This window comes from Passer montanus, unplaced genomic scaffold (genome assembly GCF_014805655.1).
Source record: "Passer montanus isolate IOZ18808 unplaced genomic scaffold, ASM1480565v1 scaffold81, whole genome shotgun sequence".
NCBI classification, from domain to species: domain Eukaryota; kingdom Metazoa; phylum Chordata; class Aves; order Passeriformes; family Passeridae; genus Passer; species Passer montanus.
Window position 1 is genome coordinate 2746498 of NW_024373368.1, and position 17050 is coordinate 2763547.

Genomic DNA, 17050 nt, shown 5'->3' on the forward strand with positions numbered 1-17050 from the left:
ATTCACCAGCACAAAATATTGAACAGTATTAAACAATAGAACCTTGCTGTTCTGAAGAGATGGCAAATTCAGAAAGTCCTTGTTGTGGGACGTAGCTCAGCTCACTCAGTCTCTTATCAGTCCCTCCTGCACTGGAAAATGCCACATCCCAGCCCTAGTGGGCCACAGGTGTGAGCTCCCAGTGCTCTTCTGGGTTTTCAGTCCAGAGCCAGTTTGAACATTCCAAGAAAAAGAAAAGCCACAGTTCAGGGAACTTCACTGCCTCAGCTAGCTAAAAAAAAAACTAACTAAAAAGCAAAGGAGAGCTCTGTCCTGTTGTCTGTCCATGCTGCAGACAGCACAGTCTGTGAGAAGGAATGCAGGGGAGCAAGTGCAGTTTCTGAAAACAAACTGTGCTTCTTCTCTCCCCACTTCACTCTCAGAACCAGTCTTAAAGGTGTAAAACTTAATATCCAGCATAAACAGATGATTGGGGATAAAAGCATCATTTAGGCAACCCAGGACTCTTACCCATCTCACTCAGCAGGTCTGCAGTAACAGCTCACTCTTGTTCTCATCCTGCATAGTCTTCACCACTAGGACTACCCCTTTCTAGTAGGACAGATGAAGGCCATGTTTTCAGTCCATGTGTGTATTAGCCACTTTGAAGTCCTTGTCATCCGCCTGCTGCTTTCTTTTGTGGTTTTTTTCTTCCTAGTTTTGGTAGGCTCGTTAATGGAGGTGTTCTCTGCTGTCTCTCCTTGTACCTTGAGAGAGCAGTGTGAGTTGGAAGATGCCCATATGAGTTTCCAGTGGTAACAGCAGTCTTCCTTAAACTCACAAATAAAACCACCAGGAATGTACTCATATGTATGTGTGGCATTTAAATGCACATAAACACACATATGTATGAACATGTGTACAATATGTCTGTAGCTGTATACATTTATCATTCCAAAGTTAGAGTTCTCTTGAAATGGAAATTGCCTCAGCTAGAAAGTAGAGGTAGCTCCTGCTGACAAATAAAACCACATGTTTTTAGGAGCTCTAATAGCTGTGCTTCAGGACAGAGAATGTCTCTCTTCCACTATCCTTCAGACAACAGCTGCCACAATGAAGCCTGAATATGAAGAATACATTTTTCTGTGGCTGTATCCTGGGCGCTGGGAAGACTCTACAGTTCAGAACAATAGCAGAATGTGGAGCTGCCAGCAGGCAGTCTGAGTGGACAAGTATAATCATGCACCACTCAGCTTTCAAGGAAATTACAGTTAGTGCACTGACTTGCTCATAATAGCGATCCATTGTTTGGCTTAATAACTTATCAGCTCCCCAGGAACCAGCTAGTGATCACTGTCATCACACACTGCTAATCATTCCGTTCTTAAATTATCCCAAGATGAACTAAGGACCCATCACATCACCTATTAACCAGCAAACTGAGTGCACTATAATTTTTTTTTAAGCTACAAGGAACAATATTGCCTACCTTTTTTCTTTTCTTGTTTTGTCATTATCTTTGTCATATGTAATTGTGCCTGTAGGTTTTTTAAAATGTCTGGTTGAAAGGACATTGTCAAATTGTGTTGGGATATTTTTAGATAGATAGAGTTTATGTTAAATTGTGGGGTTTTTTTGTGGCAACTACTAGAGAAGTGAATCTGAAACCTCTTTTTTAAGGAACATTTGTTTTTGATAAAGCATTTTTGGCAGAGGGGTGATTTTTTAATGTGTTTTTCTGTAGTACCTGGGTTCCTGTCAATCACTGGTAAGTGTAGCTTGAGAATGCCCCTCTTTAGTAGTGAAGAGTGATTATCCCTCTTAGACAAATGTAGAATTTAGGCACAGGAGGATAGCCTGATTTACCCAGAGCCTTGCAGGGAGCTGTAGAAGAATAGGAAGGAGAAGGAAGCTAGTTTGAGTCCTGATCCCAGGAGGCCTTATATCATGCTGAATGCATTCTGCCTTCTTACTGAGGGGTTATTTGTGAGTTCTGAGCTGCCAGCACTGAAGGAGCCTTGGAGTATTTCTGCTGAAGGAAGAGTGGCCACAGCCTCATTTCCAGACATAGATATGAAAGATCCTAGAGTGGTGCAAAGTACCAAACCTGTTGAGACACCTTTTTGTGGTTAGGAGTGCACAGACATGCAAGTCATGTGAGCAGATCTCCAACCTGTTTCATGCTTAGGACTGAAATGGGAAGTTTGTGAAAAGGGAGGGGAAAACAGATGCATGTGCCCAATGAAATAGGCCTCCTTGCTGTTGTGAGTAGTGCAGGCAGCTGTGGCACAGCATCTCCTGGTCTCAGGAATTGTGCAGACTGTGGGGTTGGCTGTTTTTATTAGACCAGAACAGGTACACCAGGATTTAAATGAAACCCTGAGTATTTTTGTGGTTTTCTTTAACTGTTTGTTTTGCTTTCATCACTCCTGTGTCTGTCTTGGAAAGACAATTGTATCTCTTGACCAGTGACAACTAGAATTAAAATAAGGACCCTTCTGCTCCCAGGTTTATTGCCTGGCACATCTATGTCTCATGAAGTGTCATCTTTCATGTTTTGAGAAGATGGTGACTGTGATGTCTCTGAACCATATGAGAAAACACACCTATTCTTGTCAATTATAGTAATAGTCTAGCCTCAAATTATGTAGCTCTTTGTATATTGTATTGAAAAATGTAGATCCGGCCTTTGTTAATAAACAGAAAAGATCAACTAGTTACAAAATGGTGATCTCTACAGAGACTAACCTTTGCATGTACTTCAAATACATCACCTCCTTTTGGCAGCAAGAAGTGAAAATGCTGAGTAGGTATGTCATGTCCCCAAGGTAAGTTCTGTAATAAGGAAATACCTGAAGCTTACAGGTGTGGCTTTCTCTTTTCCATGAAAATATTCACACTTCTCCAGGAGTTTACCATCTTTCTTTGAAAACAATTGTTCAGCTTGCAAGTCAGTCCTGTTTTATTGGCTTCATTTGCTCTAGGGCCAGCAATTGGCATTCAGCCCAAGCTCCAAGGTTGTACCAGTTCACTGTATTTTGCACTGTACAAAGTTGAAAAGCATTGCCAGATGAAAAAATAGAATTGAATTGGAAAGCCTAAAACCTCCTGTGCCAACCTGTTCTTTAATACAACACAACGGCTGTGCAATGATTTACTTTATAGTGTGTTTTGAAATGTGCCTGACTTGGTAGTTATGCCTGACCAGAGGTTTCTCTTGCAGGAAGTATTTCTTTCTTTGGCCTGTCTGCAGATACAGGAGTGGAAATGTCAATATTCAAGGCAATGATTTTGTTACAAATCTGCTTGGGATGCCCTGATAACCCAGTTCTCTGCATAGCAGAGTCAACAAGTTTTTCTGTGTTGATGTTGGCGAGTTAGAGCCCAGGCTGAAATATTCATGTTAGAGGGAATGTTTCTTAAAACCCTGTTCATGCAAATTGGACATCAGTATGCTTGAGGTTTCTGGGAAAATACTCTTCTTTGCTTGGCATACCATGCATTGGGATCCTTGGATAATTCATGTTACATTAAAGCCAGGTCTTGATTATCTGTGATGAAATGTGTGAATACTGACAGTCCTGTACTAAGAGGACAAAACATCCCATTTGGCTCTAGATGGGCAGACTGAAAGCAACATGGCATTTTGTTGTTGGTTTCTCAGCCTGGAAAAATCAGCAAGTGACAGGATTACTGATGGTTCTTTCCCCAACATCATATTCCAGACTCATATGTATGGTTTCTGCTGCCTTAACTTTTACTTTACCAAGGCTCTGCCATTCCTTTGTTCTCCTGGCTAGCTGATGCTTACAGTGCTCCCGTCTTTTTGCAGGTCCACCATGGTTTCAAGCTGTTGTTTATTGTGAAGTGTGAATGTGAAGATGCTGGTACCTGGTTTGATAGTTCCCTAAGCTTTGCTCTGTTACCTCTTCCTCTTTTATTGCTTCTCTGTGGCTGTGAGATTCTGTTCAATGCTGATTTGTTAAAAAATAAAAATCCATGGTGGCTCTGTGCCATCATTTCAAAGAACAGCTATTCAGCAGGCTCTTGATGGAGAGGTTTAAGAAGAAATTATTTTGCTTCTTGGGCATGAAAATGCTGGTTAAGAGTGTAACTGGCACAGGACCTCCTTTGCTGTGGGAGTCTGGCCAGAGAGAAATTTTTACTCCCTTTAAGCCATGGGTCTGCACCTTCAGTAGGCTTTTTCATTGATATTTTGTTTACAGCTGTCTGTGCAGCTCAAGAGGATGCTGTGATGCCTCAGAACAGTTCTCAGGCTGCTCAACAATACTGGACTGCCATGCTGGGAGGGTGAGGATGCAGGCCAGAAAGGGTCCAAGGGTCTAAGAAAACCCACATGTAAATTTTGGGGTTGGGCTGAGTCTTTATTTGTTGTTTTTTTTTTAATTGAAGGAAACATTTTCTGTAGACATCTGTTATTTAAACCCAGATGAAGAGATTGATTCCTTCAGTACAGGTGACAGTAGGGTTGACCTCTTTATACTGCCATTGTTTAGAGCAGGAAAGTCTGAACTTTGCTACTGCTCAAATAATTGTAGTAAAATCATCCAGTCATTTTATCTTCACCAAATGTTTGCCTCATTTTGGAGGCAAGGATTTGATAAAGATTAAATTATTGGATCTTGGCTCATTTTGTAGATTTTTCAGGTACTTGTATGGTCATATTACAGCTGGCAGCAATACAGGCTTATTGTAATCCAGTCAATGCTCTCAGTTGAGGAAGTTAACAGGAGCATGGCCCAATACAAGCTGGTTTTTTATAGACAGTGAGCAAGCTAAGCCCATATAACAGGAGAAATCTTTAGTCAGTTGCAAGCAGTGGCCACATTGACATTAATGTATTTGGAAATTACAGACTTTGTACCTCTCTGTTGATAGATTCAAGCGTTAATTGCTTTTTCCAGTGCACTTATGTTCAGTTCTTCAAGTAGAAGATGCTGCCCAGTGTTCACACAGCTCTAGAATGAAGCCTCACGCACCAGCTGAAACTCCACAGCAGTTGTAGCTTTGCTTTTTGCAGCCACAGTCAAAAATGAAGCTTATTTTACAGAAATCCAGTCAGTACACTTCAGCTTTTCTTTGGACAGGTCAGCAGTGATTTGCTTGGAAACCTTGGCGTACTGTTGAGTTTCTGCTGTGGTGAAAGCTTGCCTGTGATTTAATCTAAAAGATTCCCTTCCCCTTTCTCCCCTGCCATTTATTCACCTCAGCACAAAATTATTACTTTGACATTGTGTGAGTGGATTCCCATGAAGGTAACACCCTTCCCCACAGAGTGAGTGCCCTGGCACTGGAGCTTCCCAGGAAATCTGTCAAAGCTGCTTCACCTTGGCCTTCATACCTTCACTGTGTCTAACATTGCTATTAAACCAGTAGTAAACTCCAGTCCAGGCTTGCATACTGAGAGATTTGAAACAACAGGCTCTGTAATGTTACTTTTGGTATTTTTACCCATGTGTTCATATGGCCACATGGAGCCCCTCCTGAAGTGTTTCTGGCCTCTCCAGTCAGCAGATCACTGCTGGGAGCATGTTTCCTTCTTGATGAATTATAGAAAATCAGTGTAATATAGTTACATGGCACCAAACTAGTGAATGTGAGGCCTGATCCAAAATTGGGAAGTGTCTTTTTGGGAGACTGGCTTCAGTGGAGTTATCTGATATTCTGGTTAACTGGTTCATTGCTGGCTTTCTCAGAACCCCGTAATATCCCTTGGTCATTTTCTTTCAAAATTACTCTGGTTTTCTTGGTCTGAGTAGTGGGTCCTTAAGTAAACTAAGTGCTTGGGGTTTTGGGGATTTTATTTACTCATCTTCAGATTACAGTTTTGGTTCCTTCACTGGCTGTTTTTTCTCTAGCTTGCTGCCTTTTGAAAGAATCTGCATATTCTGTACTGATGGTTCCTCAATCTGTTGCCGTTCATTCCTTGTCTTGTACTTGTTTCAACTTATCATAACTGTTCTACTGGCTCCCTCAAGCCCTGCAGAGCCTTGTTAAGTCAGAGTGTGTGGGAGATCGTTTTATATATTTTTGTTGTTGAGGGAATCTCATTTTGAGTCCTTTTTCTTTTATATCTCAGGCGTTGGAGGTATTTGGTTCTTCCCAAAATGTGGTGTTTTGAAGAAGTGCTCAGCTGGCTGAAGCCTTTGCTGCTGAAGCACTGAGGTTGTTGGGTGGATTGAGCAGTCTTCTTGCAGCAGGGACTATGCAAGGAGCTGGAATGCAGGCTGGGAGCTTGCAATAGAGGTGGTAGGACTGTGGGCAAGACCAATGCCATGATAAAACTTACACCAAAGTCACAGTCTTGACACAGGATTACTAAATCTGTTTTCAGAAGGTTGAACTATATAATGACAAAGCATTTAATCTTCACTCTTTCTGTCTCTCGCCCTCCTGTTCTTTCACACACACACAGACACACAATCATCTTTTTCATTCTTCTTTAGTCTGCAGAAAGCAAATTCCTGCAGCATTCCTGGCATTGGGAAGGAAGCTGATAAGGCTGGTGTGTAATGCTGAAGCAGGAGCTGAAGCCACAGCTGTTTAATAGTTTCCAGCACAGGGCTCTTGCATTTTAGCTGGGGGAAGATTCCTGAGTGAAGCCTCACAAGGGCACCGTGTCCTCTTGCTGCATCCAAGTCCAGTTGTGTGCCTGAGTGCCCTCTTTGGGAGAAGGCAGGGGTTGTTATGTACTGACTACAGCACCAGGAACCAGGATTCCTAGCTTCTATTCTTAGCTCAGCAACCAATTTGTTGTAAAGCCTTTGGCAAATCATTCAGACCTAATCCTGCACATACAGCAGCCCCCAACAAAGTCCTTTCTGTTTTTTACTGGGGACAGAGGATCAGCTTCTTAACTTCTCCTTTTCTCACACTCCAGAGAACTGGTGAATTGAAAAATATGCAAGAAAATGTGATAATTTGTTCATGTTTATGAAGCAGTGACATGGGCATCACTGTGTGATGTGTGTGATCTTGCATGCATAAAGGGAGATTGATTGATTGCTGTTATCAGCTGGATCTCTGGATCTCAGGATTTTTGGCCTCTGTCATCAGAATACAATTTTACATGATTATACAGGATAATGCTGGAAATGCCTCTGCACTGTCCAGATGGCAGGGTCAATGTAGCGTGGACCTTGCTCAATTGCTTTGTGTGCCAGGATAACTGCTGCTGCTTTTCTCTCTTATGCTACTGGCACAGCTAGAAATTGAGGAATTCTATGGCTGTTGATGAATTCTGTGAGATGGAAATTAATACCTGCTTTTATTGACCTTAAATTAATTTCCCATCCTTTTGCAAAGGTGAATGGCAGCGCTCATCTTTCTGTGGTACTTTTGGTTCAAAATAATCTGAGCTGCAATCTGAAAATGAAATGGTGTAAAAAAAATTCCAGTCTAGGAGTTAATTTCAGGAGTACCTTGTAAGATAAAAGGGCATAACAAAAAGGTACTTTAATCTTCAGCCTCCTTGCCTTTACATCTGGCTGTGCTGTATTTTGTAGCATGTGTGGTTCTGGTATCTGCTGAGTGCAGCATCTTGCTCTGCTGATTTGTGTAAGGCTTTATTTGCCTGCTGCAGGGACAGAGGTGGATTAATCTATAGAGCTGTCGGCAGAAATCCCTTAGAAGGCTTTTGAGGGGAGATGAGCTTGAAGAAAACACAACTTGATTTTTGTGTCAGTTGAATTTTTGGTATTATTACAGAAAGTCTGGTCTCTTTGTAAGCTAGTTCTGAAAACACAGCCTGCTAGGGGATTTTTTAGGTAGGTGATGTTTTAGTGTAGTGCTCCTGGCTGTGAAGGGACAGGACTGTCCCAGAGCTCACAGATATTTGATAAACAGGGCTCAAAAGTAGGCATGCCTTGCTGAATAAATTATTTAGTTAAAATAACAGACAGAAGAGCAGAACTATTACCTTCTGTGCCACTCAGGCTGGGACAACATTCTTCTTTCCTCTCTCCTCAGTGAATGTAAATATCCTGTCTCCCATGGCAGGTCATTTCGGGGCACTGGAGGGGCAATGGTGTGAAGAGCACAGGTAGCCCATAGGCAGGAGCTTCCAGTTTGTTTGGGGCTACATGCCTATACCTTTAAATATGCATATCAATTTATTGGTGTCTCCCCAGCTTTACAGTTTTTCTGTTGTCTCTGTCTGCATTTGATGCAGTAGACTGGAGCTGCCACCAGTGGTAGTGGCTCCTGGTCCTCATGGGCCTTCCCCAAGGGATGTACCTGCTAGTGCCCATGTCCCACCCCATGCTGAGTTCTCTGAGACTGATGCACTGGGGCTGGGTCTGTGCCCCCCAATGATGATGATAACAACAATACCATCTATCATACTGGTTTTGGCAGTCACTGCATGGTTGTGATTTGGAGCCCTTGTTCAGCAGTCTCCTGTACTTTAAAGAGATTCTCCTCATTTTGTTCTAATGCTTATCCAAATGTGTTTTCTCTTCCTGAAAGTATAGGAGTCTCTTGCTTTCCTGTCTGCTTTCTCCCTCTCAGTTACTAGAGCTCTCCTGCCTTGAAGGGAAGGCTGTCTGAAGGAACTTTGGGATACATTTTGGGTTTTGGGGTAAGTTGGCTGGTTTGCTTGTCTTGGGTGGACTTGAACTAATTGTGAGCTTTCAGTTTTCTTCCCGCCTCCTTGGTAGAGAAGGTGGCTGCCCTGCATACTTCTCACCATGAAAGAGCAGGTTTATCCCCAACAAAATTGGCATCAGGAAGGGGGCCAGGAAAAGAACTTCTGCTCTGCTTCTGCAACTGCTGCACTGGACTAGCATCCCAAGATGACATCCCAGTTGACTAAGTTCTACACTGGGTGGCTTTAGTATTTCATTAAAATACTAATGGAGGCCCTTTGCCTCCTTTCTACACTGCTATTTTTTTCCATTAGTTTTACTAAGGTTCCAGCCATAAAGCAGTTTTTTTGTAATTTTGTGTTAATCTCCTTGTGTTGACACTGGAGCATTGTGTGATTTAGGGCTTTGTCTTCAGCCATGATATGAAGGCTAATTACTTCCTTCTGGCATCCTCTCAGTAAGAAAGCATGGGACTTAATCTTTCAAAAAGAGAAAAGTAAGGAAAAAAATTTAAATTCCTAGAAGTATTTGGTAAGTCCCTAGATTTGAATCTATTCTTCATAATGTAATGACAATAAAACATTAGGAGCTAAGCTCTGAACTCCATAGCTCTGTCTGTGTGGACACAATTTTCTGTTTGGTTGTTTGTCCTCACTAGGTATAATTTTGCAGTTAAAATTTAACCTGTGCCTCAGGATGTTCAGTAATGAGGGGTATGGTATGGATATTTATTGTTTATATAAAAGTATGTATTTGTCTTGTTTCAGCCTTGTGACTTGCTTTGATTATCCATTATCATCTAGATAATTAAACTGTATATTTTCTCCCTTTTTCTTCATATTCTCTCTTGCCTTAATTTGATAAGAGAGGGAAAAACTACATCAGGAAACTTTGGAGCACTGGTAGATTTTTTTCAGTGGAAAGTGTGTGATAGTGTTTCACAGAGATTCCAACCTAAAGGTAGGTTGCTGTGCAGTATGGGAATAAAAAGGTTATTGATCCTCACCAAGTGCCACTTTAATACAACCAATGGAACATCAGCTCTTGGGTTCACTCATGTAACAGAAGACTGAAGCTGAAAGGAATCATATTACACTTCTGATTGAAGTAGTTGTTGTTCAACTTTTATATAAAATTTCTACATGGTCTAGGCAGTAAGGATTTGAGCCCTGCATTAGAAAATGCAATACTCCAATGCAGTGTAAATCCCAGATAGTTTGGGAATGTCTCTGTATGATCAACAGTCTTGATGGCAGCATTATGCTTTTATAAAAGCTTGGTGTTTGTTGGATGGTTGGTTTTGCTCAAGGGTCAGCACGGGACATTCCCAACATCACCAGTTCATCAGGCTGCCTCAGGCCATGCAAAACTTCAGGCACATTAGTCACTCCATTTAAATGTTATTAGCTAGGTATATAGAAAGTAACTTGATAAATTGGGAATGCAAGTTCTCAGTAGGGACTGGGGAAGTGTTCCCCAAGTCTCTCATCAGGCCATGACCCCTTTGGCAGAAGAAAAGTCAGGTGATTCCTTTGAAGATGGTTGTATGGGCAATAATTCAAAGGCAATAAACGCAACAAACTTGCTTTATAAACAACTAAGAGCATCACAAAGAATAGCTTTTTGTCCCTGGGATCACCACAAAGCTGCCTCAGGCCAGTTTGTATAGTGCAGGATGTGGGAATGAAGTACTGTTTTGCTTAAATGCTCACAAATAGCATAACAGAAATTCAAATTAATTTTCAATCTCTCCTACAGAGTGTGAAATCGCGGCTGTCTGAACCATTCTAAATACTTGAAATAGAGGGATTACAATTCCATAAATGTTTTACAGAGATCTTAACTTTTTCAAAGTGTTTATGATATTCCTCAAGACTTTTTTGACAGACAACATACATACCTTATTAAAAAACAATAACGCTGTGTGCCTACAAGCTTTGTACTAAGGGAGATTTTGCAGACTGCACACACCTGTGGCTATTTTTCATGCATTAAAAAAATACAAAATAAGCATTTTTCACTCAGATCAAGTATGCATATATTATCCAAAAAATGCAGTTAATTTTGAAACCTTGATATAGACGTTAAAAAAACATAGGGCTATTTTTATTTATTTTCCATTGTAAGCTTCTTCAGTTACACAGGCATTGTGTTTATTTTTCTTTTTCTGTTCAAGCTCCTAGCATACATATCCTTGGGCTTCATATGATTATTTCTATAAGCTTTAAGAAAGCATCAGTGACTGTAAAAGAAATCATCAGTCCTGAATTTTATTGCAAGTGGAATCACAAACAATGTCGTATATACCTTGACAGTCATAAGTTGGAAATTTAAAGAAAAGATACAGAAATTACTGGTTTTTAAAGCTTGATGAGTATCTTCAGCTGCACAATAGGATGAGCTCTGACTTAGTGGTCGAGCCTTTTCAAGGCTTCTCAGCTGACTCTCAGGCAAGGTTTTGGTTGCAGTACTGAAGAGCAAATCTTCCTGCATTCTCAGTGAGGGGCTGCTTTGTTCAGCATGGCCCCTGAGCACCACTGGAACAGCTGCTACTGACTTCACCAGTGTCATTGCATAGTGTCACTTGTGTTGGAGACAGCACTGAAATGCAGGCTTGTCTAAGGGATCTGCACAGGAATCTCTTCTGGTTTGAATTTTATCCATATTTGGCCATTCAGGTTGTAAAAGCTAGTTTGTACTTTTTAGAAAAAAGGTGTCATAAGAAGAAGAAACAGCACAGCACAACATGGACGAGTGCTGATGGCATCTGCTCAACAGTCAGGACTTGCCAGAGGCCAGATGGAAAGAATGTGATGTGGTGGCCTGGTTGGAGTTCCTTGTCCAAGTGTGTAAGGTCAGTGCTGCACAGCAGCCAGGCTCAGTCCGAGAAAACACTGCTCAGGGACCTCTCATAGCTGGCCAGCTGTTTTAGAAGTGGTGTTACCACAACCTCTGAATAGAAATAGTTGTCAAAGGAACAGCAGCATTTCATGAAGAGTGGTTAAGCTGTGGAACACATGCATGAGGTAGGTGTTGGCTGGACATGCCATTTTCAGCACCGACATCCCAAGTAGCCAAAATCCCCATGAGGCTGGGCCCTAAGAAACAGGAAGACTGGCTTTAAAAAGCAAGTTCCTTTCTGTGCTTAGTACCCAGGCTTCCAGTTTAGATTTGTCTGCAAACAAGCCTAAGCCTATTTATTTAATTATTTGATTCATTTTGTCTTGCATAATCATGTTATTTGAGGTGGAAATTTGGAGAAAATATAATTGCTTTGTTAACCATGTTGCAATTAGTGATAGTTCAGGGTTTTGCAGAAAGCTAAATGAGGGGAGAGGTTTGGCTCAAAGCTGCAGTACCTTAGAGTTCCTGACCTTTCTAGCTTTATGGAAATCACTCATCTGAATGTGATTCCATGCCTTTGAAGAACAAAGTTCTTCCTTTTCTCAAGCTCCTTCCCATTGCTTTCTCCACTGCCCAAAAGGTTTTGATTTTTGTGGTGATCCCAGGGGCTAAAAGTCCTTAGGTTTTGACATCAGATATTTAAAAATTAGGTACAGAGAGCAGCTCCCTTTTCTCAAAAATGGACAGTTGTCAACATGCCCTCTCAGCAGGCAGATCGTGTGCAATAAATTGGGAGACCTGTGCCACAGAACTGGGCTGCTTATTTAATTACTACAGTATATAATCAACTTCCTGTTTTGAGGAGTATCTCATTGGTTTGTAAGAGATCTTTGCAGATCACTTGCACCTGTGGGGTTTTGGGGAGTTGTTAGGGGTTGTTTGTTTGTATTTGTTTGTTTGGTGGGGGCTTTGTGTGTCTTTCTGATTTTGGTTTTTGTTTGTTGGTGTACCACATTGAAGTGCGATAAGGAACTTCCGGCCTGATTTGGGAGAGATGGTCCCAGCCCTGAAGTACTTGTGCAGATCACTAAGACCTGTTCTTAGCATGCAGTTTTGATGAGGAGATAAATGTAATTTGGAAAGGTAGTTTCCATGAGCACTGTATTTCCTAAAAATTGTATTTGGAATGTTTTTATGATGTCGTGTGCTGGTCTTGGTTGGGATAAGATTCATTTTCTTCACAGCAGCTGGTACAGGACCCTGTTTTGGATTTCTACTGAAAACAGTGATGATAGCTCAAGGATGTTTTCATTACCTCTGAGCAGTGTTTGTACAGGGCCAAGGCTTTTTTTGCTTTTCACCCCACCAGTGAGGAGGCTGGGGGTGCACAAGGAGTTGGGGAGGACACAGCCAGGACAGCTGGCCCCAGGGCCATCCTGGAGGGTATGGTGTCATGCTCAGCATACAGAGCAGGGGGAAGAGGGGAGGGGTGGACATTCAGAGTGATGGCATTTGCTTTTTTTAGACGAGATGGAACCCTGCTCTCCTGGGGATGCCCAAACATTTGCCTGAGATGGGAAGTGGGAATGAATTCCTTGGTTTGGTTGCTTTTCTTATCCATATAGCTTTGGCTTTCACTATTAAACTCTCTTTATCTCAGCCCACAGGTTTTGTCTTTTACCCTTCCAGTTCCCTTCTTCATCCCACTGTGGAGGGAGGAAGCAAGCAGCTGTGTGGGGCTGGTTGTTCTCCAGGGTTAAACCATGAAACATGGGTGGATGAAAAATTGTTAATCCTCAAGCTCGTTTTGAATTTTCACTTGTTAGCTTATACAAACAGGCCAGTTCAGACAGAGGAGTAAAATCATCATGTCCCTTTACCTTGCTGAACTGAGATACAAAGAAAAGCTTAAAGAGCCTTTTTCATGTGCAATGGTTGTCTTTTTGTAAGGAAAGTCCCCAGCTCCTGACACAAGCACTTTTGACTTCCTGTGCTTGTTGGAAAAGCTCCACTTTGGGCCAGGCAGCTCTGTGAGTGCAGGCAGAGACATGCACCCAGTGAGTCGGGGCAGGGAAGCTCTACTCTACTCTTCTGCACCTTCCCCAGGGCTGTGTTTGCTCCTGCAGCAGCACAAGTTTGCAGTTGGAAAAAACTGCAGATGAACATTGAGCAGTGGTTAAATCCAACAAAACTGCAGGAAATACACTGGCATGTGAGCTTCAGCAGATTAACTTTTTTGTTTCCTGTTGAAGTGCTTCCTGGGGCTTGTTACATACAAAAGTGTATCAAACAAATCTCTTGAGCTTTCTGTGTTTTCAGAATCTTGGAACTCTCTTTTCAGCTTTCAGGAAGTTTCCTTAGTAGCTGGGGAAAGAAGTGAGGCTAACACTGGAATGTCCTTGTCCATCCTGTGGTGTGATCACTGCACTTACAGCATGAGCCACCTGCCTCCATCCCAGGTGTTACTCTATTTGTGAGCTTGTATTTGGGGGTGAGGGTAGCTTTTCAAGCAGAAGGCCCTGAGAAGGTCCCTCAAGCATTGTTGCATCAGAAGAGGGCTGGGCTAAGGTGCCTGGCTGCCATCACTGCCTCGAGTGGCTCAGCTGTCTGCTGCCAGGTGATCTGTCCAAGGGACCCAGAGTGCTGAGTCTGGCAATCAGTGTGTTCAGTCTTTACTGTCATGGCCTTGATTCTGGGCATTTGTGGAACTTGTTGGTTCTTTTATTTTTCTCCACAGTTTCAAATCAGAAAAAGTTTTGACACCTCCAAATCTTTCACTAAAAGACAGTTTTTAACCCATAAATTAAACCAGCTGTCCTTTCCAAAATATTTATAAACAAAGAATTTGGAGCCTGCTACAGTGAATCCAGTTTCATTGGTGGGATTTTCAAAGGACTGAGATCAGTGTGAGTCCTTACTGGTCAAGTCTGCAGTCAAGCAGCTTGTCCTCCCTGTCCTCTGAAACTGGAAAACCTGGTGGAAAATTCTCTTGTTACCAAGTAAAGCTAATCATTAATTAGCAGGGGATGAAGTACACCAAACAATCTGCTATGCCAGATGGATGCTTCAATGTTAATTTATGTGCTCAAAATAACTGGACATAGATATGCTCTGCACCGTGGCCTAAATCTTGCTTTTGTTAAAATCACTGGTAAAATGATGTTGGCTTTAGTGATCCAAGTGCATATTTCTTTGAGAAAAATGTATTTTGGCATCGAACTGTAACGGTAAAAATGAAATTAATAAAAGCTGTCCAGAGCAATGGACTTTACCTTCTTACACAGGGGCACATTGGTGAAAAAATGACATTTTGTTTATCTCCCTAGAGCATTTCTATTATCTGAATGCCAAGAAATGAGTAATTTGGTTTGATTTTGGTTTTTCTGTTTTGTTCCTATGAATAACTTCTTATGTGTCTTCCCAAGAGAGTTGGAACCAAAGCCTGGTCTTGGAAAAGTTAAGCTGTATGTTGCTTTCTCTTTGAAAGCCTCGTGAAGGAGACCAAAAGAAAAAAACAGTTAAGTTTAAAATAGTTGTGATGATGGCTTATTCTACCACACCTAATTTTAAATGAAGAAGGCTTACTACAAATTTCCTTCCACATTTTTCTTCTGTTCTTTCATTTTGTTAGGGTTTTTCTCTTTTCCATTCAGCTTTTCATAGCCAGCAGTTGGTGTACTGACAGATCTTTATGAGCTGCCTGTTGGAGAGCCACAGAGCTCACTGACAATCTGCATTCAGGCTTCAGGGGATACTGAAGGCTGTTCCTGCTGGCTGGAGGGAGAATATGGCTCACCCTCCTGGTGTTGCAGGGGGAGCTTGCAAGTGAGAGTTTGGGAGAGCTCTGGATCCTATCAATAGTTCATCCACATTTTGTGAAAGGCAGTGGATTTGTTCTGTCATGCTCATGCAAGGAGACAGGTATTTACTAAAGGTATTATTTGTAAAGCTGGAGAAGAGACAGGCCCTGGAGGGTGGAAGAAATTTGAATTTTTCTGCCTTTGTCTTTTTCATTGAAATTCAGAATATTGATGATACATCTTAACAGTTTTTAACAATAAAAATAAGCATTCTACATTGACCTTTACCTGTGTCCAGATGAATGTGGTAGTTATTTACAGGATAAACTGTGTAATCAAAAAGCCAATTCAAGTCTCTGTTAGTGTCCTTTAAAAGTAAAGCACTATGTGGTACACGCAGACTGACCTCACAAGCTTCAATTCTATTTTCAGGGCTTAACCAAAACATTCAATTACTTTTACCTTTGTGATACTGTGAGGATTGTTTTTAATTAAATGAAGTGTTTTAACATGCTCTAATTGGTTTTTTAGCAAATGTGTTTAACACTTAGTAGAGAGGGGCTGTTTCTGGGAGCAAGACAATGCTGTCTTGCCTCATTTATCTGAGAGCTGGGTAAACATTCCTTGAGGATCAGGAAGGGAGAAGTTATTGATGACTTCCCTCTTACTACAGCCATGTGCAAATCCCAGAATATTTGTGCCTGAAGTGCAGGGAGGAGATGATGTGTACAGGTTAAATGGTCTGAGCCTCACGTGTGCTGTAGGAGCTGCTTATTCCCACAGGAAGCAGTGCAGAAAGCAGAGGCTGAATCTGAGCAAGTGTTGACCTTGGCTGACTCAAAGTACCCATCTAGCTGCTCTATTGCTCACCTTCCCAGCTGGACAGGGGAGAGAAAATAAGCTGCAAAACAACTTGTAGGTTGAGATAAGGCAGCTTCCTAAAGCCAAAGTCTGAATGTGCACAAGCAAAGTGTAAAATCAGTTTTATTCCCCACTTTGCATCAGCAAGTGCTTTCTGGCCCCTTCTGGGGAAGGAGGGTTTCGTCACACATGGTGGTAGCTTGGAAAGACAAACATCTTAAATAATGAATGCCCCCCTGCTTCCTCCTCCTTTTCTTAGCTTTTCTATCTGAGTTAATGTTGTATGGTCTGGAATATCTCTTTGGTTAATTTGGGACAGCTGGCCTGGTTGTGTCACCCCCAGGATCTTGCCCAGCCACAGCCCCTTGTTGGGGGGGACTGTTGAGGAGACAGCCCTGATGCTGTGCTCAGCAGCAGCCAAAACTGGTGTGTCATCAGCACCTGTGCACCTCCCAGTGCAAAGCACTGCACTGTGGGGGCTGCTGTGGGAAAATCCATCTCAGGCAGACCTAATACAGCAAGCCATTAGTTCAACTCATTCTTACTCCCTGATGTATTCTCAGCCTACTTTTGAGGTTACACTGAAACCTAAATATACATTTCTCTGAAAAAACATGCCATAAATAATAAACTATTTCTTCACCAAAACATCACAAGAAGTTCTGTTTTAAAACAAGATTTTAAAAACAAGGCAATGGGTGAACTTAAGGGACTCAAAGCTACTGCAGAGCAACAACCTGTACTGAACTCTTCCTGCCAGGCCTTTGCAGTCTGGCAGGGCCCAGAAGGTGGGTGAGGGCCATACAGTGACTGAGGTCCCTTCAGGGGGTCTGTTCAAATGAAAGGGAGTCAGAGCAGAGAGCAGTGCTTGGTCCTTTCCTTATCAGAATACAGGTGACCCATAGTGGGGTGAGGAAAACTAGCTTTTCTTACCATGGTGTAGCTTTTAGGAGACTTGAA

At 41.9% G+C, this 17050-nt stretch overlaps 1 protein-coding gene across 3 annotated transcripts in view; it reads left to right on the plus strand.

Annotated features, from left to right (window-relative positions):
* Positions 1-17050, plus strand: part of CASTOR2 (cytosolic arginine sensor for mTORC1 subunit 2) — a 121997-nt gene that overhangs the window by 13067 nt on the left and 91880 nt on the right. The gene's annotated exons all lie outside the window — the stretch shown is intronic.